General features: G+C 31.3%; 1 long non-coding RNA gene across 1 annotated transcript in view; it reads left to right on the top strand.

Moving 5' to 3' along the window:
• The first annotated feature begins 11676 nt into the window (after positions 1-11676).
• Positions 11677-22332, top strand: part of LOC140440747 (uncharacterized) — a 633916-nt gene continuing 623260 nt past the window's right edge. Inside the window, exon 1 of the long non-coding RNA XR_011950919.1 lies at positions 11677-11900. This is a non-coding gene — a long non-coding RNA (uncharacterized lncRNA). The remainder of the gene's footprint in view (positions 11901-22332) is intronic.

Here is a 22332-nt window from a genome sequence, read left to right as displayed (position 1 = left end):
TGGTAGAAGTATGTAAAGTTCCCCATTACACCCTGTATAGTGAGGCCATTTATAAAGAAGCATTACTATCTCAAAGTGAAGGAATAATAATTAACGGATCTATTAACAACATGAGATTTGCAGATGACACCGTAATTGTGGCCAGCTCTGCTGAACAACTCCAATTATTACTGATAAACAAAACAAACAGTTTCTGTGAAAAATATGATAGAAAGGGTTGATAAATACAAATACTTAGGAACCTGGATTTCAGACAATAAGAATCAAACAACCGAAATATGAGTAAGGATAGAAATAGCAAGAAATGCGTTTGTAAAAGTGAAAAAAATTCTCTGCAACAAAGACCTTAGATTAGAACTGAGAGTAAGAGCACTTAGATGCTACGTGTTTTTGATACTGCAATATTGGCTTGAAAGCTGGACATTAAAGCAAGAACACATAAATAAGTTACAGTCCTTTGAATATGCTGTTACAGGAGGATGTTTAGAATAGCATGTACAGAGAAGAAAACTAACACGGAAATATTGCGAGAAATGGGCAAAGAATGCGACATAATAAACACAATAAAAATAAGAAAGTTACAATATCTGGGACACGTAATGAGGGGACAGCGATATAAACTGCTAAGGCTGATGATACAGTTAAAGATAAGAGGAGGAAGGAGTATAGGAAGAAGGAGAGTGTCATAATTGAAGAATTTAAGGGACTGGTTTAAATTCAGTTCTATAAAACTCTTCAGAGTAGCAGTAGATAGAGTAAAGATAGTAATGATGATATCCAACCTTTGAACGGGAGACGGCACTTAAAGAAGAAAAAGACAGAAAAACTTAATACGTAAGCTAATACTGCCCTTCTAAGCAAAAAGGGCATATCTTATTTTTTTTTTGAAAATGAGAATTTGGTTGCATGGTATTTTTAAACAACTTCCTCATCTATATACCAAGCAAAAAAGCCACATCTCAAGACAAAGTACTTCAAAATTACTTATTAAAACAGACATAGCTAAAAAAAGTCATGAAATCCCAAGCAAATTTACCTTATCTCATTTGACTTAGCATAAAGGTCATAACTCTGAGATGCGGCCATTTCGCTACCTGATGCACAAACTGAATGGTCAGCTATGATAAGAAAAATAGACATATCTAAATATATACATCCAAGACGCTAAGTAAATCAGTTTTATGATGTATACTTAAGAAGTGAATGAATGTGCATGTGTTTAAATGTTGATTTAAAATTTGTTTATAGACCTATAAAAATTAAGTGCATAATTTTAGAACTAGTTCCTTAGCTCCTGATTTGTTCTTACTACTTCAAACACTCTTTAGATAAATATATTTCACTTGTAAATAACTTAACTTGTGAAACAAATTGATTGTATTGGTTCTAAACATAACCTACAAAATGGATTCTTATACATACATTATATTATCATATATTTAAGATACCTAACCCCAATCATGATTTAGGTACTCTCAAAGCTATATGTAGGTAATTTAAGTACTGGTACTAGAAGGCTACTTAATAGGCTCCATGTAGTTTTCTATTATAATTACTTGAATTTATTAAAAAGTACTTCAGACTGGAGAGATACTGGTCAGTGAAAATATCCATTTAAATGAAAACAACGAAGAAAAATTAATGTTTGAACTTCAGCCTCTTCAAGTAGATATTGCAAATGAATCCAGTAGAAATATTATCTGATAGTGTTGTAATGCCTAACAAAGAGAACATGCCCCTAATAGATTGTATCTAGCAAGTGATTTATCATTTATTGCCATGTATAATGAATTTATACTTAAGTATGACGATATATTTGCTTATGTGTGAATAAAACTCATGAAAGTAGCTTATTTCTTATATTTGGGTTGTGTTAGTGTAGTCTGTCGGAGTTCACCCTTGCCTATGTTCATACGAAAAGTATCCAGTCGTGGCAAAGAGAACGAATGTTTTTATAGTTAAGTTGGGACATGAAGAGTGCGAGTTGTGGGAAGAATTTTGATCCCATTACAGCTTACACACAAAAGAACACATAGATGAATCGTGTAAAAAGTGGAAAAAACATAAAGATAGAGCTGAAAAATTCCGTATACAGTATGTAACTGACAAAAATAAAGACGTAAACTTAGATGATATAGTATATTGAGCGCATATGGAAAAACTTATATTGTTGCCACGTTGGGATATATTTAAAGCTACCGTATTTATGCATAGAATTGTTGTGTAAAATGATAGTATTGTTCCAATTGGTAAAAAATAAAAGCAGCAAAATAAAAAAGCATAGATATATATATATATATATATATATATATATATATATATATATATATATATATATATATATATATATATATATTTCGTATTTTATATATAGTTTAAAAACGACTAAAACAGTGTATAGAGCATAGTATTACATTGTAGATTGCAAAAGGTTTTTAAACTTCATTATCATCAGCGGTTTCCTGTCATTACCTAAATGTACCTTTCTCACTTTGTTTACACTTTGTAGTAAAATTCGTAAAGCGCAGCACTTTGGTGTCCCAAAAAAATGTACGAGTATTAATACGTGCATCTCGAGCATTAACATTTTTGGGAATAAAAACAAAAAGGACCGAAGTTTGTCCACCTGATTGAATTATCCATGCACGCCAGTACAAATTTTAACACATGCGGCGTCTCTTTTCGGTGTTAATTAGAAATTCGTAGGTATGAATATGCAAATAACTTTGTGGAAACTCGTGAAAGAACGTGTAATACAAGCTTTTAGAGCTAAAAACACCGCCACCATATCTTGCAAATAAAATTATTCAAATAGGAATATTCAAATGAAGAGATCAGAGGAAAAGGCAATTTTAGTATTTCAATAGAAGTGAAGTAGGTACATGTACAATGCCTTCAACGTTTAAGGTAAATATAGAAGAGTATAATAGTAATTGCCAATTAGCAAAATGTGAAATTAGAGTTCATAACAAAGAAATTTTAATTAAAATTAATATAAATTTAAATGGAGTATATTTCAAACCACAAAATATATGTATGATATTTTTAAAATTATGAAAACACAATTTCTTAACCAGGCAACTGTGTTGTGGACTTAAAATCATCCACGACGTTTATTAGCGCATATTAATATAGTGACAACTTCGCCAGATTCATCTGGTGCCACGATTACCTTCCCATAATATAACAGACCTTGTATTGCATTATAAATTTTAGTATATAAATAAGATTTGAATGAGTGGTGTCACGTTCTTTGGACTTGTGGGTAATTTTGACCCCACCACACAGTTGAAGTTTAGTATTATTATGTTTTTGGTAATTTTTACCCCACAACACCGGTTCATTTCTAACAGGTAAGATATTATATTACCATCATTTATTTTGATTTGTTTTAACAGAAACATAATTGAATTGGTAGGAATATTGACAATTAATTAGATATTACTATTTTCAGACATATAGAAATATGTCTAGTTGGGAGAAAGAACAAGAAGCCCACTTGAAGCTTTGGTAGAACGAATTAACTAGATCAGAGTAGGATCAGAAAGCGAATCAGAAAATGAAAATCAGCAGGTTAGCCTTCATCCCAGTGAGCATGTTTTAAAACGAACCAACTTTAATCAATGGAAAATTGTCAGCCTGGAACTTCTAATCAGGAAAGTCAATCATCGTCGGAAGAATCTTCTCAAGACAACAATACGTTTGAAGATTGTGGAATAAGACAATCTAAGTTTTTTATCGGATAAAATGGGAAAACAAAGTGGGTAAAGGACTGTCTTAATAAATCGGTTAGAATACGATTAGAAAATTCAATTACTCTACTTCCCGATGTTCGAGATAATGCAAAATATTGCAAGTTGCTCATTTTTTGCTAGGAATTATTCATGAATACTATTATTGCTGAAGATATTGTCTAATGCACAATTAAAAAAATCAGTTTAGTCGCTCAGAATTATATTGACCAATATAAGCATATCACCAAGCCTACGGATGCAGGAGAAGAACTTCCAGTTTTTGGATTATTATAATCTATCAGGAATTTATAAAGCAAAATGGTTAAGTCTGGAGAATCTTTGGGCTATATATGAAACAGGAATTGACATTGATACTGTCTGACTTATATTATGTATCTGGTAATAGCAAGCGATGGCCTCTAATAATTTTTTTATACTGCTTTATAATGCAGGAATAAATAGTTATGTTATTTATCAACATAACAAGTCAACTAAAAACGACAATGCCGATTTTTTTTTTAAATAACTTGATTTATCAATAATTAAACCATGAATTGAACACCACAATTGAACCATATGAACCACATATAATAAAAAACAAAGCAACAATCAAAGAATACCATCAGACATAAGGGCGAAACTAAAAAGAAGAATTGGCAGCGGAGAGGACACTTAAGGACCTCCCAACAAGAAAAAACGAACAACATCTAGATATGGAGTGTGTCTCAGTGGAAAGGACAGAAAGTGTCAAAAGATGTGTGAAGTGTGACAAATTGTTAATTATCCTATTTAAACAAAAGTTCTTGGTTACTTTTTATTAATTTTGTATTTTTTATATTCTGTATCTCCAACAAAAATTTCGGTAACTTAAATTTTTGGTTAATAAACAAAATTTTAGTTTCTTTTTGAATTACTAAATTTTTTAACGAAAGTTTTTAAAATGATATAAATTTGATAAAGGATATAAGTAAAACAATATATCTTCAATTATTTAAAATCTTAAGGTTGTATGTAAGAATAAAATATTTTTCTTAATTTAAAAATTAGAAAATTTAGTTTAGTTTAGTTTAGTTTAGTTTAGTTAGAAAATTAGAATTTGTTTTTTTTTTTTTTTTTTGCCGCTAATTTGCCGAAGGGTCGTCTCGGCGGGGTTTTATAACACGGAAGAGGGGACCCCTGAAGAAGAGTGGGATTTATGTTAGTGTGCTTATAATTTAAATTTACATTTAACTGTATGTACATAAATAACCTCATATACTCGTATATCTTCAGTTGCAAGTAAGCTCGATAAGTTAAAAGGTGTGTCTATTTTTAATTTATATAGATTACTAAGTAGTGTAGAGATCTCTTGTTGAATAGAAGGGCATTCTAATATAATATGTTCTAAACTACCACGTTTTCCGCATTCGCAATAATCTTCGTTATGGATACCTAAACGGTGTTTATATTCCGGATACATTGCATGGTTACTTCTGATTCGTGAAATTGTTTTTATAAAATTTCTATTTTGTACATTAAAAAACCATGGTCTTTTTAACAGGTTTCTGTAACTTTTATCTGAAAGTAAAATAGAAACTACACATTTATTTTCGCTACAAACTGTCTTGGTATATTTAAAATTAGTTTACTGTATGTATTCATACACTATAAATATACAATGTATATCTTTCAATAAATCTTTCTAGGTACTTCGGCAGATCTGCTATTTATATGCAGATGTACAGACAGATTTATTATCTGGTTCGGGTATAACCAAGGAACTTGTACCAACGCGTCATCGATCCTTCTTGCAGTAAGAGAAAGTTCTTCTAAAGCTGTATTACTGTGCTTGCTAAAGGTTCCTGTGTAAAAGTCTGATTAATGGGCTATTATGTTTAAAAAATAAGGCTAAAAGCAACTACAACGTTAAACAGGTTTTATTCTTTTATATAATTAATGGACCTCTAAATATAAAATTGCGGAATGCTATCGTGCGGAGTGCGTTTTTGGGAAACTGGTGAATTTGTCTCTATGCACTAGGGTGAATTTGGGCGCCTTCTATGCAATTTTAGTACATTATCATTTACAGAAAAGTTGTTTAATATTAAATTTCCTACCAACTGTTACCTTTTAAATTTAAAAATATTTTTTTTATTACAAGAGTAGTCCTGTACATAAATTTTTTAAAGTTCGCCACTCACACCATTTTTTTGCTATTTTTCTTATTTATTCACAAATATTGCTCTAGAACTTGTTGTTTTTCAAGAACAAATAACTTGTATGCAGTTTATATGCAGTTTCAGGTAAATGTAGTGGTAGTGGTACATTTATTTGAAAGAAAACTTAAATAACTTTAAAATGGTCCATACTAAAATATTGTAGATCTAATTTTACACAAGATACGGTTCTTCAAAGACATTTTGGAAAGAATGGATAAAAGTTTATTTTGTAAAGCAATACGTATAGCTATATCGGTATGGAAGAAAATTATGGAACAAAAAAGACAAATCGCGTGTGTTTGTGTTGTTTTGTTTGGTTTTGAATATAAAAAGAGGTAATACCCTAACAAATAAATCAATAGCGATTGCTGTCATGCTGATGTCTTTTTTATTTTATCTCGCAGAAAAGAAAAGGTGACAGAAACATATTCACAATTAAAATCAGGGGCAAAAGAGACCGGACTAGAAATAAATATTTAACCCTTAACTGGTCCGGTACTGTGGCAGTAGCGTAACTGGTCCGGCGAAACTACTGTTTTCAAGAAAGCAAAACAACACTCAAAAATATTTTTTTTATTAAGAAAAAATGTTACAAACATACCCTGATATATTTATATAATAGTGAACGGATTAGATTTGGGCATTATTTGGGTTAGGAAAAAAATATTAAAATAAATCTGACATCCATACAAATATTTGTGAAAAAGTACATAGTTTTGTAACTTTATAAAAAAAATATATAAAAAACACTATGAAAAAAAAATGTATTCCTAGGATAAATGTTCAAACTGCATACTAAACAAAAAACTAGGTAAAATAAAAATCTTCAAACTTCAAATCTTGCGTTTTTCTAAAATATGAACATCAGTCTGATTGTCCTCTTGTTCTTCTTGAACTCCAAGTATCTGGCTAATTGTAAGACGTAATTGACGTTTAATATTCGTCATTGGCATCATTTTTATGTGATCTTGCACTAACTGCAAAGCCAACTCCAAAGCAAAAACACTTTTTTCTTTTATTACTGGATTGTTTTTGTAACACTGATGTAGAATATGTGAATTTGCTATAGAAATGTCCAATATGCGGAAAAAAATTGTTAAGGGCCTTTTTCGGGTTCGACGGCTTGAGGTGTTTTTGGAGCATTTCTCATCTAGGGAATCTACACCTCCCTTATTCTCATTATAATAAAAAATAATTTCTGGTTTTTCAGTAGAGGGATCACTATACCGTCTACTATGCATTGAAGATATAAGTACTGTGGCCTTTCTCACTTTTCCTACATGAGAAATTAAGGTACATTTTCCCCTAAATCCATAAATTGTTGACCCTTCAGGTCTATTTCTGTTGGGCAGAAAATTATTTTTCTGAAAAAAAAAGCCTTATTTTTTTTCAGTGTGCCCACATAAGTCAAGTTTTTAGTTCGTAAAATATCCACTAATTAAATAGAAGAGTACCAATTGTCAGCTTTGATATTTTGGTTGCTACCAAAGAGCGGTTCAGCTAAGCTCAACACAGCTTGTGTAGGCTTTAGGAATTTTTTGTATTCGTCACTGATACCAAATCCATCTGAGTCTTTTCCGCTGTAGATATAAGCATTATACAAATAACCATTGCGTGCATCCGTAAGACACTGTATTTTGAGTCCGTATTTACCCGGTTTGTTAGGCATGTACATTTTAAACCGGCATTTACCTCGAAAACTTACAAACATTTCATCAATTGTGGCAGATTGACCAAGTCCGTATACACTTTGACAATTTTCTATGAAAGTATTGAATATAAATGAAATAGCTGCAGTTGGACCATCTTTTTTGCGTTCCTCCCTGTCTTCAGGATTGTCGAATCGGATAGCAAGTAGAAGAACAGCAAATCTCTTTTTGCTCATGACTGCTTTGAAAATGTCTCTTCCAGTTCCATCAGTTGCAAATAAACGGTCTATATTTTCGTGACTGGAGTTGAAAATGGCAGTGTAAACAAGGAGTCCCAAAAATGCTCTTAACTCAATAACATCCATTTCTCTAAGATGATGGATAGAACTAGCAGAATATTTCTCACACATTGATCGTAATTTTGTGTTTGTATTATGCTTAATATGTTGTAGAATGTTATCACTAAACAACATATTCCAAACAAAGGGTATCTCAGCCTCGTTAAGCATTAGCCTTTGTTTTTAGAATTGGCACTTTTATGACAATGTTCTGTTTACGTGTTCTAGATGAGGGGATAACTTCTGACGTACACCACCTGTGTCGATTTTTACCATAAACATACGTTTTGTCACTATCACTTACTACTAATTCATCACAATCTAAAGGCTCGTCAGAATCAGAAAATTCCAAACATGTATCGTGTTCAGATTCAATGTTATGGTCTTCCGAAATATCGTCTACATCACTGTCACTATCACATTCCTCATTGTACCACTTTAAAAGAGTTGTCTTATAATCGTTATCGCCGAAACGCACTCGTTTTGATGGCCTGACCATAATTTTTAACAATGCACGACACACAAAAAAGTCACACCAACAGTCCGGCGTCGTCTGAGAAACTACTCTCGACCTAATTGTTACGATAACTTTTTAGGAACTGAGAGAAACTTGTCGCAAATACACCCACTTGTCAAGCTCCAACAGTTTAAGGATCAGTTAGAAGGACTTGCCTGTGAGCGGTGCCAATTTCCAATAAAATATAATTAAACATATGGAATCGTCTGTCAGACGACGCCGGACCAGTTAAGGGTTAAAAGACAAAAAAGCTAACACAGGCAAAAACTAGGGAAAATAGACGCACAGTTGAATTAGAAGATGATATTGAAACTGTAGAAAGTTCTACATATCTGGTAGTTGCATTAAAAATGGACGAAACAAAAAACCAAAAATTTAAAGAAAAATAGTAAAAGGGAAACAAAGCTTACTTTTTACTCTATTATGTATTCTGGTTCAAAAAGACACACTGGAGATCGAAAATTGGGGTCTATTAAATTATTATCAGACCAATAGTATCAATAGTATATCCCAAAACTAAAATTGGGTGTTTTAGAAAAAAAGTCCTAAGGGATATTATTGTAAGGAATATTTGGGCATATTAAAGAAAACAGATTATGGATATACAGATACAACCTTGAACTCTACCAATTGTTTAAAGAGGCACCGATCTCACAATTGGTTAAACTTCAAACACTTCGATGGGCTGTTCATGTAGTTAGAATAGAGTCCAAAAGATTGCCAAAAAGAGCCCTAGATAGCAAAATGCAGAACCGAAGACCAAGGCAGGCCACGGAAGGCCACAAAAAAAAGAGGAAAGATAAAATGACAGCGAACGCGCAAAAATTGTTAGACGTGAGAACCTGGAGAAGATCGGCGCGGGATCGGAAAAGCTGGAGGCATAGTTTGGAGGAGGTCCAGGCCCGATTTGGTCTGTAGCGCGATTAGAGAGAGAAAGAGAGAGAGAAAGAGAGAGAGAAAGAGAGAGAGAGAGGGAGAGAGATATCCAACATAATACACACGAAAGACATACAGATACACTTCTAATGACAGAACAGGTAATGTCTACATAATCCCTGTTGTAAAGAAGATTTAATAAAATTGAATGTTTTAACTACACTCATGGACAAAAATATCGAACATTTTGGAATTTTCCAATTTTTTTTTTGTAGTCACTATTACTTCAAAATAATTTTAGATTACTGATAATACTCATATGGTAGGTTGATGTACTTAACTGGTTTGAAATATTTTGATGTTTATTTTGACGTTTATTCAGTGGTTAATGTCATTCGTACATTTTATCATAAAAATCCTTCTTCACGTAAAGTAAAAAATCATACTAATTCGGTTATTTTTAGTTTAATTTATTAAGTTTAATTAAATATTGTTTTGATTTAACTAAGTTTAAAATAAGTATCCCACCAATTCGACACTGCGATGATGTCCAAGAAGCACATATTGTAATTTTGTACGAGGAAGGATATGCACAAAAAGGTATCGCACAACGTCTCAGCAGAACTGAATCTATAGTTTCAAATACTCTAAAAAAGTACCGCGAAACAGGAAATTTTGAACGAAGGCCTGGTCAAGGACGCCCAAGGTGCACAACCGCAACTGATGACCGATTTTTGGTTCTTAATTCTACACGAAATCATTCATTGACATCAATACACTTCAGAAATGAGCTATTAAATGTTAGACTGTTAATGTTAAAAGTTAATGTGAGTTCACAAACAGTTAGTAGACGAAGATCAAAAGAAGCAAACTTAAAGCCTAGACGCCTCGCCAAAGTTCCACGTCTTCTCCAAAATCATAAAGCTCGTCGTTTGGAATTTGCAAGAACACATATTTAGTGGAATATCGACAACTGGAAAAACGTTCTTTTCACTGATGAGACCAAAATACTATTATGGAAGCCAACAGGTCAAAACTACGTCTATAGAAGAGTTGTAGAACGATTCGCCAGCTGCAGGCTGGTTTTGGAGTTGATGGCATAATTCTTTGGAAAGGTATTAGTTGGGAGGTACGTACCGGACTTGTGGAACTGATTGGGCGGATGACTGGTGATTGTTACGTTTAAAACATCCTGCAAGATCATGTTTTGTTATATGTTGGTTATAAAAGATTCACGTTAATGCCCGACCACATGCCGCTGCCATAGTGAGTAATTATCTTGATTTGGTCCAAATTCGAAGATTGGATTGGCCACCGTCTAGCCTGGATTTAAATCCGATAGAGCACATGTGGGATCCCCTAAAAGGCAGCATACGACAAAGAAATCCCGTTCCAAATACGATACAGCAGCTTCGGCCTGCTGCACAGGATAAATGGAATGCAATTTCCTAAGGATATGTCCAAAATTTACTTGCAAGCATGCTGAGAAATATGCAAGCAGTAATAAGAGCTAAAGGGGGTAATACTTATTACTGATCATGCACTTCTTTCAGTTTAAACCAGTTGTTTAAGCAATTTAAATTATCATTTAAGTTTGGAGTAAATAACCTTATTTACCTAATATTAAACATTTATTTTTTTTACAATTTTCTCCGCATAAGAACTTAAAATTTTTCATTAAACATTGTTGGAATAAACTCTATTTTACAATAAACGACTTGCTTGACCAGAATTTATTTTGAAAAAACAAAAATTTGAAAATTCCAAAATATTCGATATTTTTGTTCATGAGTGTATTTTTGATACACTTCGAATATTGAGCTGGAGAGACATAAGATATGTAAATAGGAGGCAATTTTGCGTTTGCGTCCCAGGAAAGTTATTAATTTCTAAAGACAAACTGCAGATCTTATTTTATTTTTAAATGTTGTTTAATTTTGCTAATATATAAATTATCCAGAAATGTTTGAATTGACATTTATCCAACAATTGTTTCCATAAATTAAGTATTCCATGTACAAACTTTAACCAGTTTTCTAATTCTGAAATATGAGAATATCAAACTTTCTGGTAACAATGGCTTGAAACTTGTCTCATTTACTTCTATAGTTCGTACATTTACCCGAAACTTTCCTGTTTCAAAAATCTATTAGTCGTTGTTAAACGAACAATAAAAAAAGAAAAATCTCCAAAACAACTATCTATTACCAGTTGCCAAACTAAAATCGAAGGCGCAAGCGTGCTCTACTTTTGCAAAATCTCTCTCATGTCGAAATTCTCTATTCCAGTTTTCCTACATCCAGCTTGCCGAAGGCACTCTCTTCCCGGTTCTAACCCCGGTCTGACGAGACGGATGACGAGACTCGCGATCTTTTCTAAAATAAACAACATTGCATCTTATTTATCCCGCATTACCAGCATCTCTGAGTAAACGTTAAAAATTGATAATAAAGTGAATACTTGTTTAAAGTCTATTGAGAACTTTATATAGCAAAAAAAAATAGATCATAGAAACATTGTTAATTGTGTGCGTGTTAAAAGACTATTTGTCACTTAATTAAGGTAGTTGGTAAACTTTCAACTTCAAAGTAAGTAAAGTGCTTTAACACGCAAATATTTTTATAGATGGTGTTGGTTTTGGATAAATAATTATTGTCTGCAATGTGCTTACTGACAAAGATCGCAAAAGTTGCTTTCTAAAAGGGTTCATTATTCTTTTATTTTTAGAAACTACGAGGCACAATGTTGAATAAATGAACACATTTTAACCATTTAAATTACGAAAGATAATTAAACAGTAGCGACAACGAGATTGTTTGATTTCACAAAAGCTTTCACAAGTCAAAAACATTTCTTTATAAACTGGTTGTTTATTTTATTTGATTTAATATTAGCAATAATTTCTACGATAATATATAACTACATTTTTGTATTGTAAAAATCCCAAAAAGTCTGATAAATGGCTTGGTTTTTATAATTTTTTATATATACATTGAATTTTTTTAGTTATTGTTTTTAACCAATAAGTTTTCAGTGAAGCAGTACTTTGAGTAGATTTTACATACATAAGAGCTCGCATGGCGCCTCACAGGCACCAAAGTTTTAGTATTATGACATTTTAATATATTGGTAATTTATTTTGCTTTTATACATTAAAAAATATTTTCTTTGTACAAAATAAAATATTTTATTTTTCAAAAAACGTTAAGCAATTAACAAAAATAATAACAACAGAAACTAATGTCTAATGATTGTAGCATTTTGTACAGATATTTTTTAAATGTTTACAGTAGCTTTCTGCAGTTTGAACATATTTATGATCTCAAACATATGTAGCATCTTGATTTTTGACCTGTGGTCGGCAGCTCATCTACTTTCGGTGTTCTTTCTAATCATTTAGAAATTAGTCTTCTAATTTTTCACTTTAGGAAGTTCACTTTAGAGTTTAGAGTTTAGAGTTTATTTATTTAAATACATAACAAATAAAAATATTGTTTGTAGAAGTCAAAAAAAATATATACAGTCCATCTAATTTACTTACCGTTGCACGTCATTATCGTTGACAGAGATCGAAGTTGACATAGTTGCCAAAGTATAAAAAAATCCTGAATCCATTTTAAATCAAATAGGTCACATAATTATTGCAAAAGTGGATTATACAACAAAACAAATTAATATTTAATGTAAATAAATAGAAAAAAAAAAGAGTTTACAACCAATTTATGCCAAAATATCAATTTCGTTCGAATACAGTTACAGTGTGTTTTGAACAAATGTTCTTCATAAAAACGCTTTATAATGCATTTATACAAATTAAATGAAACATATTATTGTGTATTTCTTTTAAGTTAACATTAATAGAAATCTTTAAATATTATTTCTACGCGTATATAATAGTCAAGTCAGTCAAGTCAAGTCAAATTTATTGATCACATGCGACATTATACAAAGTACATGTATGAGACAAGTCAAAGTTACAAAATACATCTTAAAAGTATATAAATTAATAAACACGATAAAACATACTTAAAAGTTATTTTTAGAATATGGCTCTAGCTCACAAATGTATTGATGTACACACCTCCGAAAGTTTGGCTGATGTAAATTCATTCGTATATCTATTGGTAATTTGTTAAGAAACTTATGGCTGCATAATGTGTGCTACTTTCTAACAAAACAGAAAGATGTTGTGAAAGCATAAAGTGATTGTCTCTGAATCTTGTTGAATAAACATGGTTAAATTGAAATTTATTAAATTCATAAATTTTGCTATGTAAATACATTATACACGAAAATATATACAGACCAGGAATTGTAAGAATATTGTTTTGTCTAAAGATGCCTCTACACGAATCTCCAAATTTCATTTGATACATTATCCTAATAGCTCTTTTCTGAAGTACGAATATCTGCTCTAGTTCAGAGGTACAACCCCAGACTTCAATGCCATATTTGGCTATTGAGTAAAAATGGGCAAAGTATACTGTTTTTAATACTGATGTATGAAAGAGACGTGAAAGAATTCTCAATGCATAACATGGGCTACTTAATCTGGATTTCAAATTAGAAATGTGGTTTGACCATTTACAATTACTGTCTAGAAGTACCCCCAGCAACTTCGTGTAGTCTGTTTTATCTATTGCTGTTTCTATAGTGGCTTGATGGTTTAATAAATTATTTGACGTGAAAATCGTATACTTTGATTTCTCTTTATTCAAAACTAATTTGTTGGATAAGAAATAACTGTTGATGGTGGATAGTATCTGTGTGGTTTTATTTTGCAAATTTTGATCAGACGTTCCTGTGATAAGATTGTTAGTATCATCCGCATAACTGATGATGTTAACCCCAGTCAGTGAATTAGTTAACAAAGCCATATCATTAATAAATACTATAAAAAGTAGAGGACCTAATACACTACCCTAAGGGATACCATAATGGATATCCAATGTGTTTGATTCGTTTACAAGTTCATTAGATGTTATCTTTACTTTTTGTTTTCTATTCTCTAGGTAGGAAGTAAACCATTTTAGAACTACACCACGAATACCAATACCCTCAAGTTTTATTAGCAACAAATTATGATCCAAAGTGTCAAAAGCCTTGGACAAATCGAGAAATAAACCACATGCCGTCTCTCGTCTGTCCCAAGCATCCAACACTAAGCTGACGAAATTTGCAAGAGCTGTAGTTGTAGACTTAGAAGATATAAAACCATGTTGAAAATTATGCAAGACACTATGCTTTTTTAGGAATGCGTTTATTCTAGTATAAACCAGAGTTTCAATTATCTTTGAAAACACAGATAAGAGACTTATGGGGCGATAGTTGGTAAGGTCATCTTTATCACCACTTTTGAATAAAGGGATTACAATAGATAGATTAAACATACTAGGAAATATTCCTTGTTGGAAAGAGGCATTACAGATATCCGTCAGTGGATCTGCGAGACCATGAATGCATTGTTTTAATAACTTAGGGGAAATCTGATCAAAACCACAACTGTGTTTGGATTTAAAACTTTCGACTATACTAGTTATTTCTTGTGGGTTAGTTGGATATAAAAACATAGAACAACTATTACGGTTTTTTGATGCTGATGTAAACCCACATATTTTAGTAGGATCCAAAGCTGCAAGTAACTTTGGAGCCATTTTTAAAAATGGTGGTTAAATTTGTCTGCTAAATTACTGTTATCATCACTAGGTACTTTTGAGTTATTTTGTTTCCCGACTGTTAAGTTTACTAAATGCCAAATACATTTCATTTTATTTGATGATTCGTTTAACTGTCTCATGAAGTGACTACTTTTAGCTGCTTTTAATTTAATTGAATATTCTGCCTTTGCCAACTGAAGGACTGGCCTAAGATTTCTATTTTGCTGACAGATCGTTTCTAAAAGTTTTAGCTGATCCCCTAAATTGTACAGTTCCTGCGTAAACCAATTCGAACGATTCGAATAAAATATGTCTAGTGGCTGTAATGCCAGTGTACTCGGCAAAGTGATTCTAAAAAAGAACACACCTACCGCCTCCTAAATATTTCGTGTTGGTATCATATGACCTCACTGGCTATGACGCGGATGATGTGCAACGGTAAGTAAATTAGATGAAGTATATAAAAAAGGAATATAAAACGTAACTTAAATATATCACAAACAAGAAACAGATTAAACAGAAAAAACAAAAAAAGATTTATGTTAAAGTCACGGTAAGCAGTTCAGTGAATCTTCTACAATGAGTCATATTTTCTTCTGAGCAGTAAAACTAATTTACGATTTGTTTGTAAGTAGAGACAGTTTGGCGTATTGTAAACGTGAACATCAGACTGTTTTACTAAATGTGCCGTTTTTTTGTGAATTTAAGTCAGAACTTGAAATATCAACAGAGTAGGAAGTGGCATAATTTTGAATTTGATAAAGAAAGGTAGTGTTCTAGATAACTAACATCTGCTAAAAACTAGATAGCTTTCTTTTGCATTCTAAAAATTTTAAGTATATTTTTTTAATTGCCCCATATGATCAATCCATACTTTAGGTGAAAGTGGAATAAAGAAAAATATGTCATTTTTAATGTTGCAAAGTTGACAACTCTAGCTAGTTTGCGAATAACAAATAATGAACTGATAGCTATTTATTTAGTTGTGATATATGAGCCGACCAGTTCAGTCGAATATATATGGTTATTTCCAATAGTTTGACAGCCTCTTTGTGTTTTATTAGAGTTAAATTTTAGTTTGCTTGCGGCAAACTATGTGCTAGATTTAGTAGAAACTTTTTTCATAAGACATTTTTAAATCATTAATATTTTTCCTAATATAACGTATGTCGTATCATCTGCAAATTGTACGGATTTGTACGGAGATATGAAACCTAAACCTAAGACCGAACCTTGTGGGACTCCATGGTTTATAAATAGAAAATTGGAAAAAATACTTTTAGACACTACCGCCTGGTATCTGCCACATAGATAAGAAGTTATAAGTTTAAGAGGGATAACTTTGATTTCATAGTAATTCAATTTGTGGAGCAAAATGTGTGAGCCACAGTCAAAAGCATCCGACAAGTCGCAAAGAGTAATTGCTATGCAATTCGTAGTAGAACGAGCACTTCTGAATCCATATTGTGAGTTGCTAAAGTAATTATTTAACTTAAAACAGGAATAAAATTTGTTGTTCTGTAATTAGAATTACTAAGAGACTTTATTATTTGAGATACCTCTTCTTCCACAACGGGACGAAAAAAAATCTTGTTCGGAAAAGAATAATTTCTATAATTGAAGAGATCATCGACAATAATAGTCGGAAGAGATTTAATTATCTTTTCAGCAACTGTATTAAAAAATTGATTTATTTTGTCTGGAGGTAGATTAGGTTGTACTGAAATAAACCTTGCATTGTTTCTTTCGAAATTTACTATTTTTTAGCAGTATCTAAGTTTATTATTGGAAATAGTAATAAAATCACAGTAAGCTGACTTTTTAGCATTTTGTAATAGCCGAGTATATTTAAATTTTTATTGTTTATATACCTTAAAAAAATCTGGATCCTTACTGGCGTCTGCAATGTGTTCAATAAGAGAAATATTAGATTTGTAAGACCTTAATTCATTATTAAACCATTGCACGGGTGTTTCCGTAGCAGATTGTCGTACTCTTTTTTGGTGGAAATGCTTTAATATTAGGTTGTTATATGTTTTGGTAAGGAAGACTGACAAAAAATCAGGATCATTGTTAATATCATAGAGAAAGTCCATCTTTTGAGAGATCTATTGAGAATGCCTGACGAACATGAGCCCCAAAAACTTCACAGATGGCAGCCCCCTGGAAGAAGAAAAAGATGTAGAACTCGACGCGCATGGAATGAAGGAATTAGGAAAGCAATGGAATCGAAAGGTTTGGGGAGGAGCATGCCTTGGACCGGAAGGATTGACGGATAAGAATAGGAATACGGCGATAGCCGTCTCCAAAATGTATTGTATTTACAAGTTGGATCCTGTAATTTATATATATATATATATATATATATATATATATATATATATATATATATATATATATATATATATATATATATATATATGTGTATATATATATATAAAAGGTATCACCATAGCTCGCTACAAAAGAAAAAAATATAATAAAATATATGTATAGGATGAAAGGCAACCGTATATACGTATTTTTGACTATCAGTCGTCTTCAGTACGGTGCAGCCAAATTGGAAAAGGAGCATATTAACTTGGGAAAGAATCACTACAGGAGAAATGCGACCAATTTGTGGCAATAATGTTAGAAAACTCCTCTGAGTTTTCCAGAGCACCAGCTTACACATCCACAGAGGATGCTAAGCTACCTGAGGAAAGGAATGTAGAATCCAAAAGTCCATCTTTGTACTAGGTAGCGCACGTGTAAGCTTCTGTAAACCAGAAGAAGTAATAAACCGTTGAAATGTTGAACAACAACAACTTGGATATATACTTCCTTAATTTATTTTATTTTAATTAATCTTAATATACTTGAAAGCGACAACATTTTTGAATGGAGAATGAAAAGACCTTTCAAACGATATATCACAAGCCTATACTTCCTATTTTAAAAATTGGGTTTGTACCTGTCATTCTAAGGGGGTTGAAGGTAGGGGTTGCATTTTCACGTTAAAGAATGTTAAGTTATAATTTAAATTTGACGTGTTTCGGGATTTTTTATAAATATGTACAGTAACCTAAATAATGAATTTATTCCATTTCTCTTTTACACACTGTATATTCGTATCGGGATAAAAATTTTCTATTTGATTTTAATATGTTTATGGTGTAAATAACATACGAGTTAATATTTGCAATATTTATATAATATAGACGATACACAAAGGCCATCTCCTCGTTTTATGATTCGCATTCATACTCGAACACATCTGGTCAAATATATTTACTCCACCTTTCGTTCCATTATAATCAGTTATTATAGTGGGTTTACCATTTACGAGTATTTTGGGAATATCAGCAACTTCGTGAAGTGTTGAAAGAAGTAAAACTACCTTCTTTTTCTTCGGCATATATGATACCAATGGCTTCCTTTTATCGAAGCAAAACATATATGTATTGGAGACTTTATTCTTTACGTTTAACAATTTCTGTGGAACTTTTATTTTATTTTTGCGAAGAGTTCAGATAATTGTTAGTTTTTACTCATTTTTTAATAACTACTTTGCTAAACTAACTGACATAAACCAGTTGTTCATGGTATTATTTCTGTTACTTACATAAACTGATTTTTTTTACAAAATATGTACCCAACGGCAAACCATTTGTACTGGTTTGCTTGCTTAAATAAGGAATAACATCAATCATATATTTCGTAGAGCTGTCACACATAACAATTTTGAGATCATATGAATTAGGTTTATCAGGTAAATACATTCAAAACGTACTTGAAATACTACGAACTATGTATCAGGTGTTAGATAGGATAAAAGTGAAAGCCGGTAAAACTCTGCAGATGGTAATAAAAATATCCCATATTTCGCGTATATGTGCAAAAGGATCTTCTTGCTGCATTTATTTTTGTGTTTTTTTTTTTTTATCAAACCTAAGACAGCTTATGAGATATTTGAAACGTTGACCACTCATGCAGACCTGCTAAAATTATCCTGATATATTACTATCAAACATATATTTCATGGATAGATGACTGCTTTCATCTGCGGCAGATATTGTTAAAATTGACAATAAAGCTTTCAGCTTTATTTTACTCATGTTAAAAATATTAGCACGAGTGGCATATTTTTTAAAATATCTTGTAATTTCAGTACTTGGGTGTAACAGAGTACCACATAATAGAGCATATTAAAAAAATAGAGAAATAGGGAAATAGTAAGAAATAATATATATGTAATTTTTGGCATTTTCTTTGGGACCAGCTATGGTCCCAAATGAATAATATTTCTAGTTGCTTCGCCACTTATGTGTTTTTACCTTTTTGAGCCATTCCCAGATTTACAATAAACTGAGAAACAGTGGCGTTCTTACCTGATGTTCCAGGTACTTCGTCTGTATATTTTTTCGCTTTCCACCATATTGCTTTTATATCTGGATCCATTAAATTTACCGATGAACTGGGTACACTGAATGACTGAAAAATTTTAGGATTACCACTATTTTTAAAATCATATTCTTCATCTGAATCGTCCAATTCAAACTCCAAAACATCTTCTTCTAACTCCCAACTACTTCCACTACCTTCAAAAGGTTCCTGCGTAGTATCTTCACCATTATATATACGCTGTATTTCATCGTTTATTTCATTTGCCGTTAGAAGGTTTTCTTGATGACTTAAAATAATTAGATAATGGCTTACCAAAAACGTCACCGGCGTCCAAAGACACTAGAGAGAAAAAAACTCACGTAGAAAATGGACTTTCGTAAAATTGACGACTTGCTCTCAAAAAATCTAATACATAATTATTACAGTTGTAATTAAACACAAACACCATCTGTTAAATTGAGACTAAAGAAACAACTATTAAAGAGTGTATGGGCATAGGTAACGCGATTGCATCCGAACTGCGGCGAAAATGAAGGAGCATCGTCAAATTCACGATAGTCCATCTTTCTAGTTAATAAGTCGCATTTAAATTTGTGTTTGATAGTTTTTTTAGATTTCCGCAAAAAGAGGAGAGCTCCAACGTATTTATATTACTATTTAATCAAATTTCCAAAAAGCTTATTTTGTGGATATAATATATATATATATATATATATATATATATATATATATATATATATATATATATATATATATATACATATTATATAAATATATTATATATAAATATATATATATATATATATATATATATATTATATATATATATATATATATATATATATATATATATATATATATATATATTACTAAACTAATTTTTATTTGGTAAGTTAACAAAAATTGTTTTTTCTTTTTAGTTCAATCTTGTAAGATATTTTGTCATTTTTAGCTCTTGATAATAATTGTAAACACAATTGAAAGCTCGAGATTTAAAAAATAGTTAACCAATAGCCCTTTTATTGACTCCAACCCATCCAAAACAGTTATATACAGATTGAACCAATTTAAAACGGAACATACAATTTAATATATATCTGTTTGAACTGCATTTGAAATAGTGGACCAATATAAAACTTGGACAAAAATAAATCCATACCCGGTGATAGACATTGTATAAAATATCGTTCAACTATCAGTCTCCTTTAAAGGAAAGAGGAGCTTGCCTAATAGTCGGAGAGATAGAGCCGAAATTTTGAACTGATCAGTAATATGACATTTCTCTATTGGAATATATTCATTGTAACTGGGTTAAGACTTTGCCTTACAGGCGGACGCCCCACGTGGTACAGGGGGTGGCTATACAGGGATGAAGTTGTAATTTTTTTCGGAAAAATTAACGATCGATAATATGGCTAAAAATTTGCCCAGAGTAAGATCTTGATATAACTAGACGAAATCCCAAAGGGCTGACGCGAGAGTGGATACATAAGGGGTGGCGGACAGGGGTGAAGTTGCAATTTTTTGGGGAAAAATTAACGATAAGTAATATGTCCGCCATTTTCATGGCTCATTATTTAGCCCCTAAAAACTTTAAATCCAAAAGGTCGGACAGCTGGGTTGGTACAGAGAGCCACAAAACGGGGTCAAATGTACCACTTGCCTGCGCATTTTAGGTCTCGGTAACAATTTTCAAACTGATTTTATTATGATATTTTTATACCGATTGATTTGAAAATTTGTATGCTCACTTCTGTTACTATACTGAAAAGCGTCAAGTAGAGTTTTCCTCAAAATTTTCCAAAAAAATTTCCGTAAATGAAAATTTTCGTAATTTGTTGAGGTAAAATCTAATTTGTAGAATTCTTTCGATTTTCTGTCAGTTATACCATGATTTTTTTCCAAAAATTTTCAAACGATTTTTCCGATAAGAAAAAAAAATTTAGAAAAACTTTAAATTTCGTCATTTTTCTCACTCTCATTGATGTCATTACATTCATCATCTTCGTCACTTTTACTTTCAATAATATCACATTCATTATCTGCTTCATTTTCAATCACTACTTCTCGAACTGATTCTGGCATCTGAGGTCCACTAAACCATTTGAATTTATATGTTTCATCTTCAAACTCCCAACCATGTTCTTCAACAATCAATTCTGTTGGTAGTTTTTTATGAGCATTTGTCCAAATATTTGAAATGTAATGAGCTCGCAGTAGATGTTGGTGTAATTCATCTTGACATGGTGGTAAGCTTGAAGCATCGAAATTTTTTAGTTTTTTTTAAGGTTCGTTCACATCATGCAACTTATACTGCCGGTTAAATAGTGAAAATCTGACATCGTTTACTTTTCTTTTTGGAATTGTTCTCGTCAGTCCTGTTCCATATAAGTGACATACAAAAGTTTCTAAGGTTTCAAAAACTTCATTACAATCGAAGTCAGTTTCACCAAGTTGAATAAAAGCATCTTGATACTTATTACATTTAGCGCATGCGTCTAGAATTACTGATCTAAATGAACGCGCATCATTATTATTTTAATATTTTAAAATAATAATGATGCAAAATTAATGTCAAAACAGAATTTGTAAAATTATAATTAACTAATGAAAAAAAATTCAATCAATTTAAAAGTTAAAAAAAAATATTGAAAATATCTACAAAGTAAATTTCAAAACTTAAAAAATTGATAATTCCACTATTAAATTGATTTTTATTAATAATTATTTGTAAAATGTTAAAGGAATTCTACAAATTGAATTTTATCTATTGATAAATAGAAATAATATATTTTGTATTTGATTATTAATGTAATAATAAATCAAATTTTTCTTATATCTGAACAATCATTATTTATACAATATAAATTTAAAAACCTTTTTATTGTAATAAAAAATTAGTAAAATTACTATTTGTTATACCAAAAATATTTAATAATTAACATTATAAAATTACTTTAATTTAATAAAATATCAA

This window comes from Diabrotica undecimpunctata, chromosome 5, assembly GCF_040954645.1.
Source record: "Diabrotica undecimpunctata isolate CICGRU chromosome 5, icDiaUnde3, whole genome shotgun sequence".
Taxonomy (NCBI): Eukaryota; Metazoa; Arthropoda; class Insecta; order Coleoptera; family Chrysomelidae; genus Diabrotica; species Diabrotica undecimpunctata.
This window is presented reverse-complemented; position numbering and strand designations above follow the sequence as displayed.